The 13,301-nt window shown below is 42.0% G+C and overlaps 1 pseudogene; it reads right to left on the bottom strand.

Annotated features, from left to right (window-relative positions):
* Positions 1-436: 436 nt before the first annotated feature.
* On the bottom strand, positions 437-10,356 carry LOC147443334 (uncharacterized; annotated as a pseudogene).
* Positions 10,357-13,301: the final 2,945 nt, after the last annotated feature.

Here is a 13,301-nt window from a genome sequence, read left to right as displayed (position 1 = left end):
TTGGAAACACCCACCATTGACGAGGCCCGTAGTGCCATGCATCAGGCTCCAATAAACTCATGAAAACTCCCCACATCATGAAGTACATGAAGTACAACATGGAATTCAAGTGTATCTTGTTTCTCGCGTATGGAAGTGGACGGCGTCGCCAAAATGGTTGATCTTCCATGCATATAGAGAAGGAATGTAGTAGCCAAAATATATGCAAATTTTCCATCCTACACTGACAAGACTACTCATAAAATTTATAGTCAAACATTAAAGCCAGTTTAAATCGATTTGAAGTTAAAAGGGTAACCTTATGCAATCAAAAATTTAGGGATGCTTCAAAATCCAGCTACTTTGTTGCTGCCTGCAAAGTAGAAAGTATACACTCATGAGTTTGATGATAATAAATAAGGTTTGCAGCCTTGCAAGAGAATATTACATTTACTTACTAATCCTGGACTTTAGCTAGAATCTTGGCAAGCTCGGCCAATTGAGTGGAGAGGTAAATTTGTTGCCGTTTTGTGTCCTCCTCCTCCCAGATTCGAAGTAGGCGCTCCTCTAATGCATGCCTTGACGCCTCTAGTTCTCTCAATGTCGCATTGTGTTTATCTTCCACATCGCGTAGTGTATCGCATAACTTGGTCATGCCCTCACCCATGGTCCGATTCACAACTCCTAAGAGAGACTGCTTTGACTGCTTTGCCTTGCTACCACTCACTCCCTCTGTAATGGGAATGGCCTATGAACTTAGAGAATAGCGGAATTAAGAGAATTAGAGTGAGCAATTTTGAGAGCATAGAGGGTGAACTTAATTGGTAGTAGAAACTCTATCATAACACTTAATTAACTAGGCATGAACAATACTTTTACAAGAGAGAGAGTGTAGAGAATATGACAACAGTTGAGGACCGGATTTATGTGGAGCCGGTCCCCCCTCCAAAAGGCATTTGTATTATAGATTCTCTCATTAAGAGAGACTTGGTACAATACAATCTTTGTGTTCCTTGAGACCTCCTTGGCAATATGAAGATGAAAGGTTCACACACCAAGCTTTTGCATAATTTCAACAATCAATCTTAGCTTGGAAACAATCAAGAACTTGTGAACATCATTAATCTTTGTGTTCCCTAAATCATTTGAGTGCATGAAGATGTATACTTTTTATGCATCAACTTGTGCTTAAAGCAATAATTAATCTACTTTGCAATACAATTATTCTACTTGCATTAAGTAATTAATCTACTTGCAATAAACCATTAGCCTTCTTGCAATAAGCATAACATGCACTTGTAGAAAGATTTAACTATCCCAAGCCTCAGTCCCAAGACCTCAAACACCTTCGAAGGTGGAGAGAGCTAGCAGGGAATGAGGGTAGGGAAGAGGAAGAAGAAACATTTCATAGGAGAAAGAAGTAGTTCCTCACTTATCATACTCTTGTTGCTAGCATACATAATAGCATAGTAATGAAGAAGGAGGATATGGAAAGCTTAAGCATTGAAGCATAGCTCTTGGTTGGATTTGCATTCCATAGCCAAGAGAGTTGGTGTAGGCTCTCAACTTCTCAAGGAGCTTGGAGAAGGAGATGGAGCTCTTGCACTTTGCATAGCACACAATGAGAGTGTTTGTGAGTGTGTGTGGGTGAGTATACCCCCTAAGCACCCCCCTAGCTTGCTTGGGTCGACCCCCCCTTGTAGCTCATGCTTGAAGCTCATTGGACCCCTCCAGGCCTAGCCAATCACAAGCAGGAGCCATTACAAGCAACATGGGTAGCCTTGGGACAAGTGTCCCCCTTTCCCCTTTGAGAGAGAGGACTTGATAAATGCAAAATCAATTAATTAAATATCCTAAATTATCATTGGACCCCTTGGGTGGCCATCCAATAGGCTTCAGGCACACCATGAGGGCAACATGGGGAGGAACTTGACAAGTGTCCTTGCTGCCTCTTCAAGCTGGGGCTTCCCTTGTGTGTGTGTGTGTGTGTGTGTGTTCTCTCTCATCCCCCCCTTTGTAGGCTCACCCCCCTCCTTGTAGGGATCTTTTTGACTTTGGATGAGCAAGCCCCTTAGTCATCAAGCATGACAAAGCACTTGAACTAGGGGGTGTTCCCACAAGCATCTCAGGCAAGCATCTCAGGCAAGCATCTCAAGGCACTTTAAGCACCTTAATCATGTAGCAAGTGAAGCACCTCAAGCATGGAGCCAGTCAAGCACCTCAAGCATCTTAATCAAGCACCTCAAACATGTCAAGCACCTCAAGCACCTCAAGCAGGACAAGCACCTCGAGCTTAGGCCGGGTTCCCACCTCAAGCTCAACCCTAGCTTGCCTAAGGTCAAAGGACTTTTACACACATTATTGGAGGTCTTCAATGAAGCTAACCCTAAGGTCTTATGCTCCATTGGTTAGCCTTGCTCTTTGATAGACCATCTCTCATTTGGGGCCCTTAACCATTGGCCCCGTGTTGAGATAGATCTATAAGCACATGTCTATATCTTAACCCTTGTTCCCGTGTATTCTCCCACATTAAGTGATCAGTTTAATATGAGAAAATCATTTGGGTTGGATAGATATTAATTTTTACGACATTACCTCTCTCTTGAAATCATAGTCGTCCTCGACTATGAGGTAGAGATGGTAAAGTCTCACCCATTAGTCCATTGGTCTTAGCGGGTAGAGGATCCATTTTTACCCTACGACATCATTCTAGAGTGGATGACTAATCCACTTGGTGCTTGAGAGACATTGTCTGCCGCAAGCATGTCTGCTCTTTTTAGTCCATATCATACTTCCAAAGTAGAGTGACAAGTTCTACTTGGTGTTTGGGAGACGTAGTCATCACAAACATGATCCTCAGTATGCATACTTTAAAATTTGTGCACAAAATATAAAAAGGGAGTCCTATAAGACAAAAACATTGATCATTTAAAATGCATTTCTTTTACATTTGCTTACTCTTTTGTGTCATTGTAAGCATCATTAACAAGGTTCATATTATCCTTAAGCCATGTTCTTTGCATGCATTTAGCATCTTTGAAAGGATAATTAAATAAGATACTGTCAGTAATCTTACCATTTCTTAATACCTTGTCTTCTTGTTGAAGGATGAACTTGGGTTGGAGCTTCTCTGCTTCATCCTTGATCTGTGGCGGGTCTTCATTTGTGTGTAATTTGCCTTAGATGAGCCTTGGGAAAGTTTAGTAAGACCCAACCTCTTTTTTTTTATATATAAAAGGATAAGGCTCTTTTGTGCCTAACGGCAGGAGCCTCTTTTGCCTAGCTAATAAATAGATATAGCCTGTTTAATCTTGTAAAAAGATTCTTTTTGATCTCGGCTATACTCCTTTGCAATGAAGATCTTCCCAGGTATCTTAAGCTACAAGGGACTTTTGGATCTTCCGTCTTTAGCCTCGAAAGGTAGTTTCTCCTTAGAAGTATGTTCACGTTATTAGAGACATACTGTTGTTAAGATAAGTACTTCTCTCATTTTGAGCATTGATCTACTTCGAATCATAGGCTTTTAGTAGATCAAGGATCATTAGTTTTGTAACTTTGCTTTTGGCCATCCGTTGGAATAGTAGGCCGACATAAGAGGATTACTCTAATTCTGATAGAGACTCTATCAAAAATTAGTGGTCATAGTAGGATTTGTATTCGACACAATTGGATGTTGGCAAGCCATGGTCCTTTTTTCATACTTCATCTTTTGGTATACCATACATTTTGAAACATTCTCTTGTATGTTATTGTTTCTTGGTAAGCCAATACAAGTATGCTTTTACTCCTAACAGAGTAAATTCGAATTTCCCTTTGCTCCGCATATGGAAGGAGCATGGGAAGTAAGGAAGATATAGCCTATTGAGGTATGGAAGATAACCATCCTTTTACGCGAGTGGTTCTTTTTCTTCCATTTGTAAGGCTATTATCATATCCCTAAAGCCTGGGTTAGAAGCATATTTAACTATCATAAAACATAGCTCATTGTAAGTTGCTATTGATATCCTATCTACCCTTGGCCATTGGGAAAGTGCATCGGCTACATGATTGTGCTTGCCAGCAATGTGAGAAAAGTAGAATTTAAATTGCAAAAAGAAATTTTCCTACCTCATTTGATTGTCCGAGAGCTTGGTTTGCATCATGAATGGAGTCCGCAAGAAGTACTTCCATGTGTCTAGAGCATTTAAAACAGCTCATAGGTCCTTTTGTATATGACCAACATTCGCTCATCGGAGATGAGTCTTTGAATCTCGTATGCTATGGTATTCCCTTCTTGAAGCAAAGTTTTGCTCAAAGGCAATCATCCAGGCATTACATTGGACCTCAAATAGCTTTGAGAGATCCCATAAGTTGAGAAATAAGTTTCTCTTTAAACTTTTTAGAAATATTTTTCTCTCTTTGCGGTCCATGTATACTTAACGTTCTTCTTTGTTAAGTCATGTATTGGACCTGCTATAAGCATGGATTTTTCCTATGAAGCATCTTTAGTATGCACTCATACCTTTAGAGCTTTGCAACTCATGTAGATTCCTTGGATTAGGCCATCTTTTATTACCTCTACTTTTTGTGGATCCATAGAAATACCACCTTTAGAGATAATGTGACCTAATTATTGAATCTCTCTCGAAACTTACCAGTCCATGTTATTGCCTTTTCGAACTCCTCTTGTGGATCTTGTAAAGCTCAATAAGGAGGCTTATTAGGCAGTGAGCTTCATGGTAAAAGCTCCATTGTATGGCTATTGTCCCCTCATTGTGGAGATAGCTCACGGGGATATCATCAATAAAAACATTTTGGAATCCATTTAGGAATTAAGACAATTCTAATTCCTCTTGATTCCCGTTTTTTTTTTAATTTAATAATATTGTTATTGGTTGAAACATTAAATTCATTTATAGACTTTCTAACAGAAATCATATATATGAAAATATAAATTTTCATTAACTTGTGAAAGCATGCATATTTACAAGGGATAGGATACTACCCGACTCATAAACATGTATGTACATATCTCCTAGCATAGGAAAAAACAAAAGCCTTTTTCTATAAGCATCCTCTTTTGGAGTTTCCAACATAGAAACTCAAGGTGGCTTGTTGCGTGCATTTCTTTGGGGACAAGCACGATAGACATGCCCTTGTTGTCCACACTTGTAGAATTTGTTATCCTTACGATAACACTCTAGCTCTATTGCAGAGAGTTTATTCTTACCTTTATAGACTCCTTTCTCCTTAGCTTTGTTATCGGTGTTGCTAGAGTTGCCTTTGGAGGAAGTTTGAGCATTAGTCCTCCCTCTAGGCTCATTTTGATCCTTCACTTCCATGGGTTTAGAGTTTTTCTTAACCCCTTGTTGGGAATCGATTTGAGAGGCGACCATGTATGATGTATGACCGTCGATATGGTATTAGGCCTTTGTGAGTTAATATACTCGGCCTTCTCTTCAAAAATACCCGCACATAATTGTTGCTCTTGCTCCCCAAAGTCTATCTTTTTGTAGATAGTGGCTTCGAGAAATAAATCCCAAAACTTATCTACATACTTTTGGATAGACTCGTAGGGAGAGAGTTTCAAGTTTTGCCATTTTGTGAGGACATTTTCTTGAGCGTTGCTTGCCAGAAACTGTTTTATGATGGAGGCTCTTAAACCCTTCCATGTCTTTGGAGATTTTCTTTGGGCTTGTAGGCTATCCCACCATTGTCGAGCGGAACTTTGGTAATGCATAGATACTTGACGCAGTTTAGAGGACTCTGTGAATCCCTCATCACCAAAGGCCGCATCAAGTTGTTGGATGAAGGCCAATACCTTGTCCATAGCACCAAAGGTGCCAGCATAGGCAAGGAAAGTGGTGTTCTTCCCTCCCTCTTTGAACTTCTTTAGCTTCTTGGACCTTCTCCATACCGGATAGAACTTGCGATGGCCTTTCCTCCGGGGCTCTTTGAGAGAAGAGCCGCTACCTTCATTGGAATATGAGGAAGTTGATGAAGATGGAGAAGAGGGTGACCTCTTTCACTACAAGAGGCTATTCATATTAGCGACGCTCACACAACGACGCTTAGAAAAAAAATTCCCGGCGTCGCTATGAGCGTCGCAAATTTCTTTGTAAATTTGCGACGCTCATAGCGACGCCGGCTAGGCTAAAAAAATAACCGAGCGCGCCCAAAAACTCAGATCTCAGATCTGAGTTTTTCGGCGCCCTCAAGCAAGGAGCAGGTAACGCTCTCCCTCACTCTCTCTCTCTCTCTCTCTCTCTCTCTCTCTCTTTTTCTTCTCCACACACACACACACACACACACACGAGGAGAGGAAGGAGAGCCAGGTATGCTCCTTCCCTCTCCTCATTCTCATGTTCCCTTCCCCTCTTTCTCTCTCCCTCTCTCTCTCTCTCTCACACACACACATACACACACACATAGTGTTTTTGAGAGAGAGAGAGAGAGAGAGAGAGAGAGAGAGAGAGAGAGAGAGAGAATGTACAAACAAAAACAAAAACGCACACACACATACATAAACAAAGAATGCACACACACATTGAGAGAGAAAAAGAGAGAGAGAGCATGCATAAACAAAAAACGCACGCATTGAGAGAGGAAAAGAGAGAGAGAACATGCATAAACAAAAAACGCACACATTGAGAGAGGAAAAGAGAGAGAAAACATGCATACGATCCAAAAAAACGCACACACATTGAGAGAGAACGAGAGAGAAACTAATTTAACGTCGTAGGAAACTAATTAAAATTAAAAGACCTAAAGATCTAGCCGACGAGGAGTTGAACTCAAGACCTATTATTCAAGAGGGAAATGGCATAATCAATCTATCATACTTGGCATGGGTGATAGAAAGGTTATACCATTTATCTCTTTTTATTGGCACACACATCCACACACGCGCACACACACAAGAAGAAGAGAGCTATAACGTCGTAGGAAACTATCTTAAAAGACGTTAAAGATTAGGTTATATGTAGACTTACATTAAATTAGATTTAGGTTTATTTTTAACTAGATTTACGTTTATTTACGCTAGATTTAGATTTACGTTATATTAGATTAGATTTAGGTCTCCATAGACTGCGATGCCTGCATGAAGCGGGTGAAGAAAGCCCTCAATGGAATATAGGGTATTGCTGCCTTCACTCATGGTGGGCTCCGTCGATCCAAAAGTACTGGTGAAATGTCTTCAGAAGATAGGGAAGAAGGTGGATCTTCAGGGCGGCAAGAGTCACTACATCCCCGACACAATGACCATCTAGACAACCTCTAGTCATTCAAAAGCAACTTCAAAGTTAGTAACAAGAGCAAGAACGGTCTAAAGGGCCAATTGCTGTCGTCAGATGTGGATGGAGATGAGGCAGCGTCACCGCTGGAAGTTAACTCTCACATCTTTAGTGATGAGAATGCCAACTCTTGCCGAGTTATATGAAAAATTATGTGTTAAATCAGTTTTAAGGTTCTTATAATCCCTGTTAGTTTAGTTCTTTGTTTTTAATATAACATAATTTACGTTAGATTTAGATTTATGTTATATTAGATTAGACTTAGGTTTATTTAGGTTTACCCACACACACACAAGAAGAAGAGAGTTTTAACGTCGTAGGAAACTATCCCAAAAGACGTTAAAGATTAGGTTAGATGTAGACTTACGTTAAATTAGATTTAGGTTTATTTTTAGTTAGATTTACGTTTATTTAGATTTACGCTTATTTACGTTAGATCGAGTCCACGCAAGAATTACTTACGGTTTAGGGTTTAGAGTTAGACGAACAGTGAAAAGATCTACTGTGAAAAGATGTTAAGATGCTGTGAAGTGCTACAGCTAGAGAAGAGGCAAAGGGGTTTTGTCCACTACATACAGTATCATGTAGACGTGGGTGTGTAGATTTCTTGTACCCACAAATATAGGTATTGACCAATAAAGACGAGATTATAACCCGGTGGTTCTGATCTCCGTGCACCTCTAGACCGAGGTGTGCGGGGATTGGACATGACTAGAGAATGTGAGGTAAAGAGAGAGAGAGAGAGAGAGAGAGAGAGAGAGAGAGAGAGAGAGAGAGAGAGATAAGACGAAGAATGCCAATAGAATATTAAATTTTTTGTCCAGGTTATAAGTTTTTTATCCTCATTATGAGTAGCGACGAGGATGTGGGACCGTCCAACCGAAACACCTATCTCTCAACGAGGGTCTTATGTCCTTGTAATCAATGCAAGCATGCTGTGCGACGGACAAGATGTATTTCTTTGCAGCACGTTCGCGAATTTGGCGAGTTCGATCCATCTATTATAGATCGAGTTGTTGCCAATTATAACTCGTCGGACTCTGACGCTGGCCAACAAGCAGCAATCTTGCAACCCAATAGACGTGTTCGCAGGCGCTTTGGTCAAGCAGCATATGTGAGGCCACAAGATGTAGCCTCTGACAGCTCGGGGGATGATCATGCAGAGCACATTCCCAACGAGGCAATGTTTGAGCCCGAGATTGATGAAATGATCGAGACGATCATGGATTCAGAAAGGCTTATCTATGATGATATGAAAAGTGAAGCCGATACGCCATTGTATAATGAAGCACGTATGTCTAGATTGAAAGCACTCCTGGTTCTTCTCAACATGCAGGCAAAGTTTGGATGGAGTGACACTAGCGTCACAGCGCTTTTCAGGTGATCTATTACAATTAGTTTACTTTAATAAAACTCTAAATGTATAATGATCTGATAGATTTTTACACGACTGTATCATATTTTTATGTTGTGTAGATTGCTGAAAGAGCACATACTACCAGCTGACAATGTGATGCCAGATTCCCGAGATGAAGCAAGAAAGATTTTGCGAAACTTGGGGATGGATTACAATTCTATCCACGCTTGTCCTAATGACTGCATTCTTTTCAAAGGGGAATACATAGACATGGCGAAGTGTCCGAAATGTGATTCCGAAAGATATCGAGTAGATCTCCACGGGACAAAAATTCCACAAAAGGTTTTGCGACATTTCCCTCTGCTTCCTCGCATCAAGCATTTCTTCGAATGTAAGTCCATGGCCGCCCTAGCATCATGGCATGAGGAGAATAAATCTTCGGATGGTGTGCTACGAATTCCTGCAGATTGCGTAGCGTGGAAACATATAGATCGAACATGGTCGGATTTTGCCAGGGAAGCTCGAAATTTGCGCTTAGGCCTGGCTATGGATGGCGTAAATCCATTTGGTCAAAGATCAACATCTTACAGTGTATGGCCCGTTGTCATCGTCAACTACAACATTCCACCGTGGTTGACTACGAAGAAGGGGCACCTATGGCTAAGCTTGATTGTGCCAGGGCGATATAAAGTGGGGAATATGGATGTGTATCTTCGTCCACTATTGGAAGAGCTACAACAATTGTGGATTGGCATAGAGGTCATTCAAGGTCATTCAAAATGTCTTCATTTCCCTTTGCAGGCCCATCATTGTCCAAACCCCCCGCTAAGCCAGTACATCTAGGGGTCTTGCACCACATCACATCCAGGATGTCAAAGCACGACCACGTGGTTGGACTTGCACCGATGGAAGAAGATTTCAGCTTCTCTTTTTTGTACATCTTCTTGAGGGTATCAATTCGGTGTTTTGCAATCTCGGTGTTGTAAGTGGTATCCATCTCAGCATTCAGATTCAAAACCACGGCCTCCTAGTCCTTAAATCAGAATTTGCCCTTGTTGATGTGATTCCATTGTTCGTCGTAAATCCTTATTAGAGCACGGGTAGTGTCATTATCCCAGGTGACAGACAATTGCCTAGGCCGCTTGCTTGCCTTTTGAGACACATTGGCAGTCGGCTGCTCTTGGCTAGTGCTGCTAATGGCTGCTCAATATGAGTAGCACTTGGTTGCTCAATCCCAGTTGTCATGTCCACATCCTGAGATTCGATCATGACCTTAACAACCTTAGTAGGCTTTGGAGGAGGAGGAGCTATTGTTCCTCCATTGGGCATAAAGTCCATGGCACGGGGAAGAGCAAATGTGTTCATGCGGTTGACCTCTTGAGACAACGGGACAAACTCCTCACAGTCATCGTCTGATGGAGAGCATGTGCTACTTGAAATGGGCCATGGCGGTGGTATGGGCATACGTAGGAATAGGTTTGGCAATTGTTCCTCCACTAGGAGGACCTGATGCCAATCTAGGAATGAGTATTTTGACAACAAATTATGGAAAGTGATACGCAAGCAAGCTAACTATGGACTAATACGAAGTTGAATGAAAAAATCAAATTTAAAGTAGACGTTTTGACAAAACATTATTGGAATGCAATGAAGTTACACTATCACTCTACCTGAGGTAACTTTTGTTGAGGCACTCGCACACCACGTGAAACGTTTGGGATTGCCTTTTCTCGTGGAGGGGGGCATTGTCCTGCGTGAGTGTTCGTTATAGGCAACATGTGATGCATGTCCACGTTTGCATTTCCCATTTACAACCTAGTTAGTAGTGCACTATACAGTAGCTCTCTGTAGCATTATGATAATTTACTAAAGCAAAAGAAGTGATTGCATCACTGAACATTAGCAGCAGTGAATAATTATTGTTGATATGATAATTTAATAAAGCAGAAGAACTGATTGCAGCACTGAACATTAGCAGGAGTGAGTTGTTGAAATTACCTTTCGAGATGTCAGATAGTGAGAGCGCAGCTGGGTAGAAGTAGCACTGCTGAGTCAAGTCGAAGGTGTTGCTGCTAAGTAAATCAATACCGAGTTGCTGAGGTCCGCTTGTGAAGAAACTGCAGTATGGAGCAGCAAAAATAGCGTGTAGTAAGCATGGCGGGCAACAAACAAGTGTGGCATGGACTGCAGCAGTGTAAAACTCACGGATACCTTAATGTTAACTCACGCAATGGCTATTTACTTTGGTTGCAGCAGTTAACAAGCGCTATTGAGTTTGGTTGCAGTAGAATTCACAGGAGTTGCAGCAGAACTCACAGGGACGTTGCCGAGGTAGGAAGTGGAGAGGAGGCAAGGCCTTTGGCGCAGTAGGCAGCCATTGATGTAAAGAGAGCGCAGCCTGTGTGATTTCGCAGGGCAGTGCAACTGTTGGCTTGCCGTTTATGTACATGCAATATGGCGAGCAGGGGCAGGCGAAAAGTCGGAGCTTGCACATGCAGCGACTCTTAAAAATAGCACGGAATCGCAGGTGCACCGTTGCAAACGGCTAGGGGAGCCTCGTTGCTTTCCGATAGCTGCGGTGGAAGCACGTTCCAGCTGCGGTGCGCTACTGTCCAACTTGGAGGTGGGGTCGCCTGGAATCTCCACCGGCCGGGGCTGAATTTGCCTGCATGTGCGCGGCCTAAGAGAGGGAGAGAAAGAGGGTGGGTTGCACAACCCCACATGCCCCCGCTTCTCCTCGCGAGCTGCAATGCATGTTCGGCTACTTCTTTTACTTCACCAAAAGTGTGAGGCTGTGAGCATCGTAGTGAAATTCCAGCTCTACACTATTTAAAATCGAGCACACATACTAGACATACTGACACCTATGGGCTGATCCAAAATCCTTTGATCTGATGTGTGTGGCTGCTCTAAGCACTGTATCTTCCTCTACGAGAGTGATCAAACACCTCTTTCCATCACTATGCCCAAACAAACTCTCTCTCTACCTATGTGTGCAAGCTGTGGGCTACCTCTGGGTAGCCAAAAATGTACATGGGTTCAAGTGTACCCTCTCTGCTACACAGATTAGCTACCAAGTTGTGTGTGGGCTGATCTAGACTATCGTCCCAGGCCCTTCAAGCTCCTCAATCACAAACTTCAACTTTCAAGCTCTAGCTCTAAGCTTCATAGGTCAAGCTCTATATTCTTTTATTGTGACACAATAGCACTCCAAATCAGCTCTCAAGTTCATCTAACAAGTTGTGCAACTTGAAGCAAGCTACATGCAGATAAAACACTTTTTGAAATTGGAGCTTCCTAGCTCAAGTTATGGCCAAAATACCAGATTGGTGGCAAGCTGCCAAAATCTGAGCAACCTACTTCTCTACCTCTTTGAGGTGACTCCAGCTCTCCTCCAAGCTTCCACTCTAACCTATACCAGTTGTGAGGTGCATGGTGGTGTGTGTGAGTGTGAGTGCATGAGCAAGTGCAAGTGCAAGTGCGATGAGGAAGAAAAAGAAGAAGAGAGAAACAGAGCTATGTGGTGGAGCACAGAGTGAGAGTTATGCTCACTGCTCCTTATTCTTTTATTATACCAAAGAATAAGATAATAAGTTAGTAGTCAATTGTTGGGTTATTAATGGGTGTTCAGGTAGTTGGCTTGAACCCTCATAATGACCCTACCTCCATGCTAGAACTATAACGTATTATGCAAAAATCTGTAGCGTATTATGCAAACAACTCCAAGCTAGACTAGGGCTCAAGTTATACAGCCACTCCCTGCCTAGATAACATCTTCCCTAGTCACGTGCATTTCCTAAAATTCAAGCAAAGCCTTGTAGTCCTACATTGCTGATGGAGCTACCCTTCTCTCTTTACCCTCAGTCCTATCAACACCATCTCATGCACCATGGGACTTAATGTCATTATATATCTATGCATACTTGATTTCCTTGGATAAGTCCTTTGGCTAAAGAGGCTCAATGTACTCAAGGTAGTAATCCATGAGGCCTCTCTTAAAGCTTCGTAGCATCTTGGATGCAACAATTCCTTTTGACTTTAGCACTATCTCCCTATAGTATGAGATGCACTTAGTTGTGGACTTGTTTTCCATCGAGCACTTGCCTCATAACTCCAAGGTTCTCTCTGCCTCATTAATAGACAAAATTTTGTTTTTAAAACAGTGTTTCAAACTCCGTCCAAGTGATAGGATGAGTGGTCAAACTTGTCCAACATTTGTATGCTTTGTTGATCACGAGAGGCTAGCCTCTAGGGGCTGCACCTGACTATACTATTGATGTCATGCATGCAAAATTGACCATTTTGCAAGGAACATATTCATAGAATCCTTGTTTTGCTCCTTTTCCTTGCCTCCAAACTAGGTGGCTTTAAGTCCTTTATTATAAGAAATGAGGCTATCTTTGTGGATGGCCCTATAGGCGATTGGCCTATCCTCCCATGACCACGAGCAACCTGCACCACAGGAGCTTGCCTACTATGAGGGAGGGGAGTGCTAGCCAAAGTACCCATCAAAGCATTTAAAATGTGTAAAGATTCCCTATAGCATCCTGACTATATCGGCCTGTACCTTCTCTAAGGTGGTCAATTTGGCAACAAAATATTAAAAATGTCTCGTTGGAGAGATTCATGCCTGATAGGAGGTTGGTAGGGTCTACTAGGTTATGACCATCTTTGTCGTACTCCAAGAGGTC

This window comes from Adiantum capillus-veneris, chromosome 14 (genome assembly GCF_014529385.1).
Source record: "Adiantum capillus-veneris isolate H3 chromosome 14, ASM1452938v2, whole genome shotgun sequence".
In the NCBI taxonomy this organism is placed as follows: Eukaryota; Viridiplantae; Streptophyta; class Polypodiopsida; order Polypodiales; family Pteridaceae; genus Adiantum; species Adiantum capillus-veneris.
This window is presented reverse-complemented; position numbering and strand designations above follow the sequence as displayed.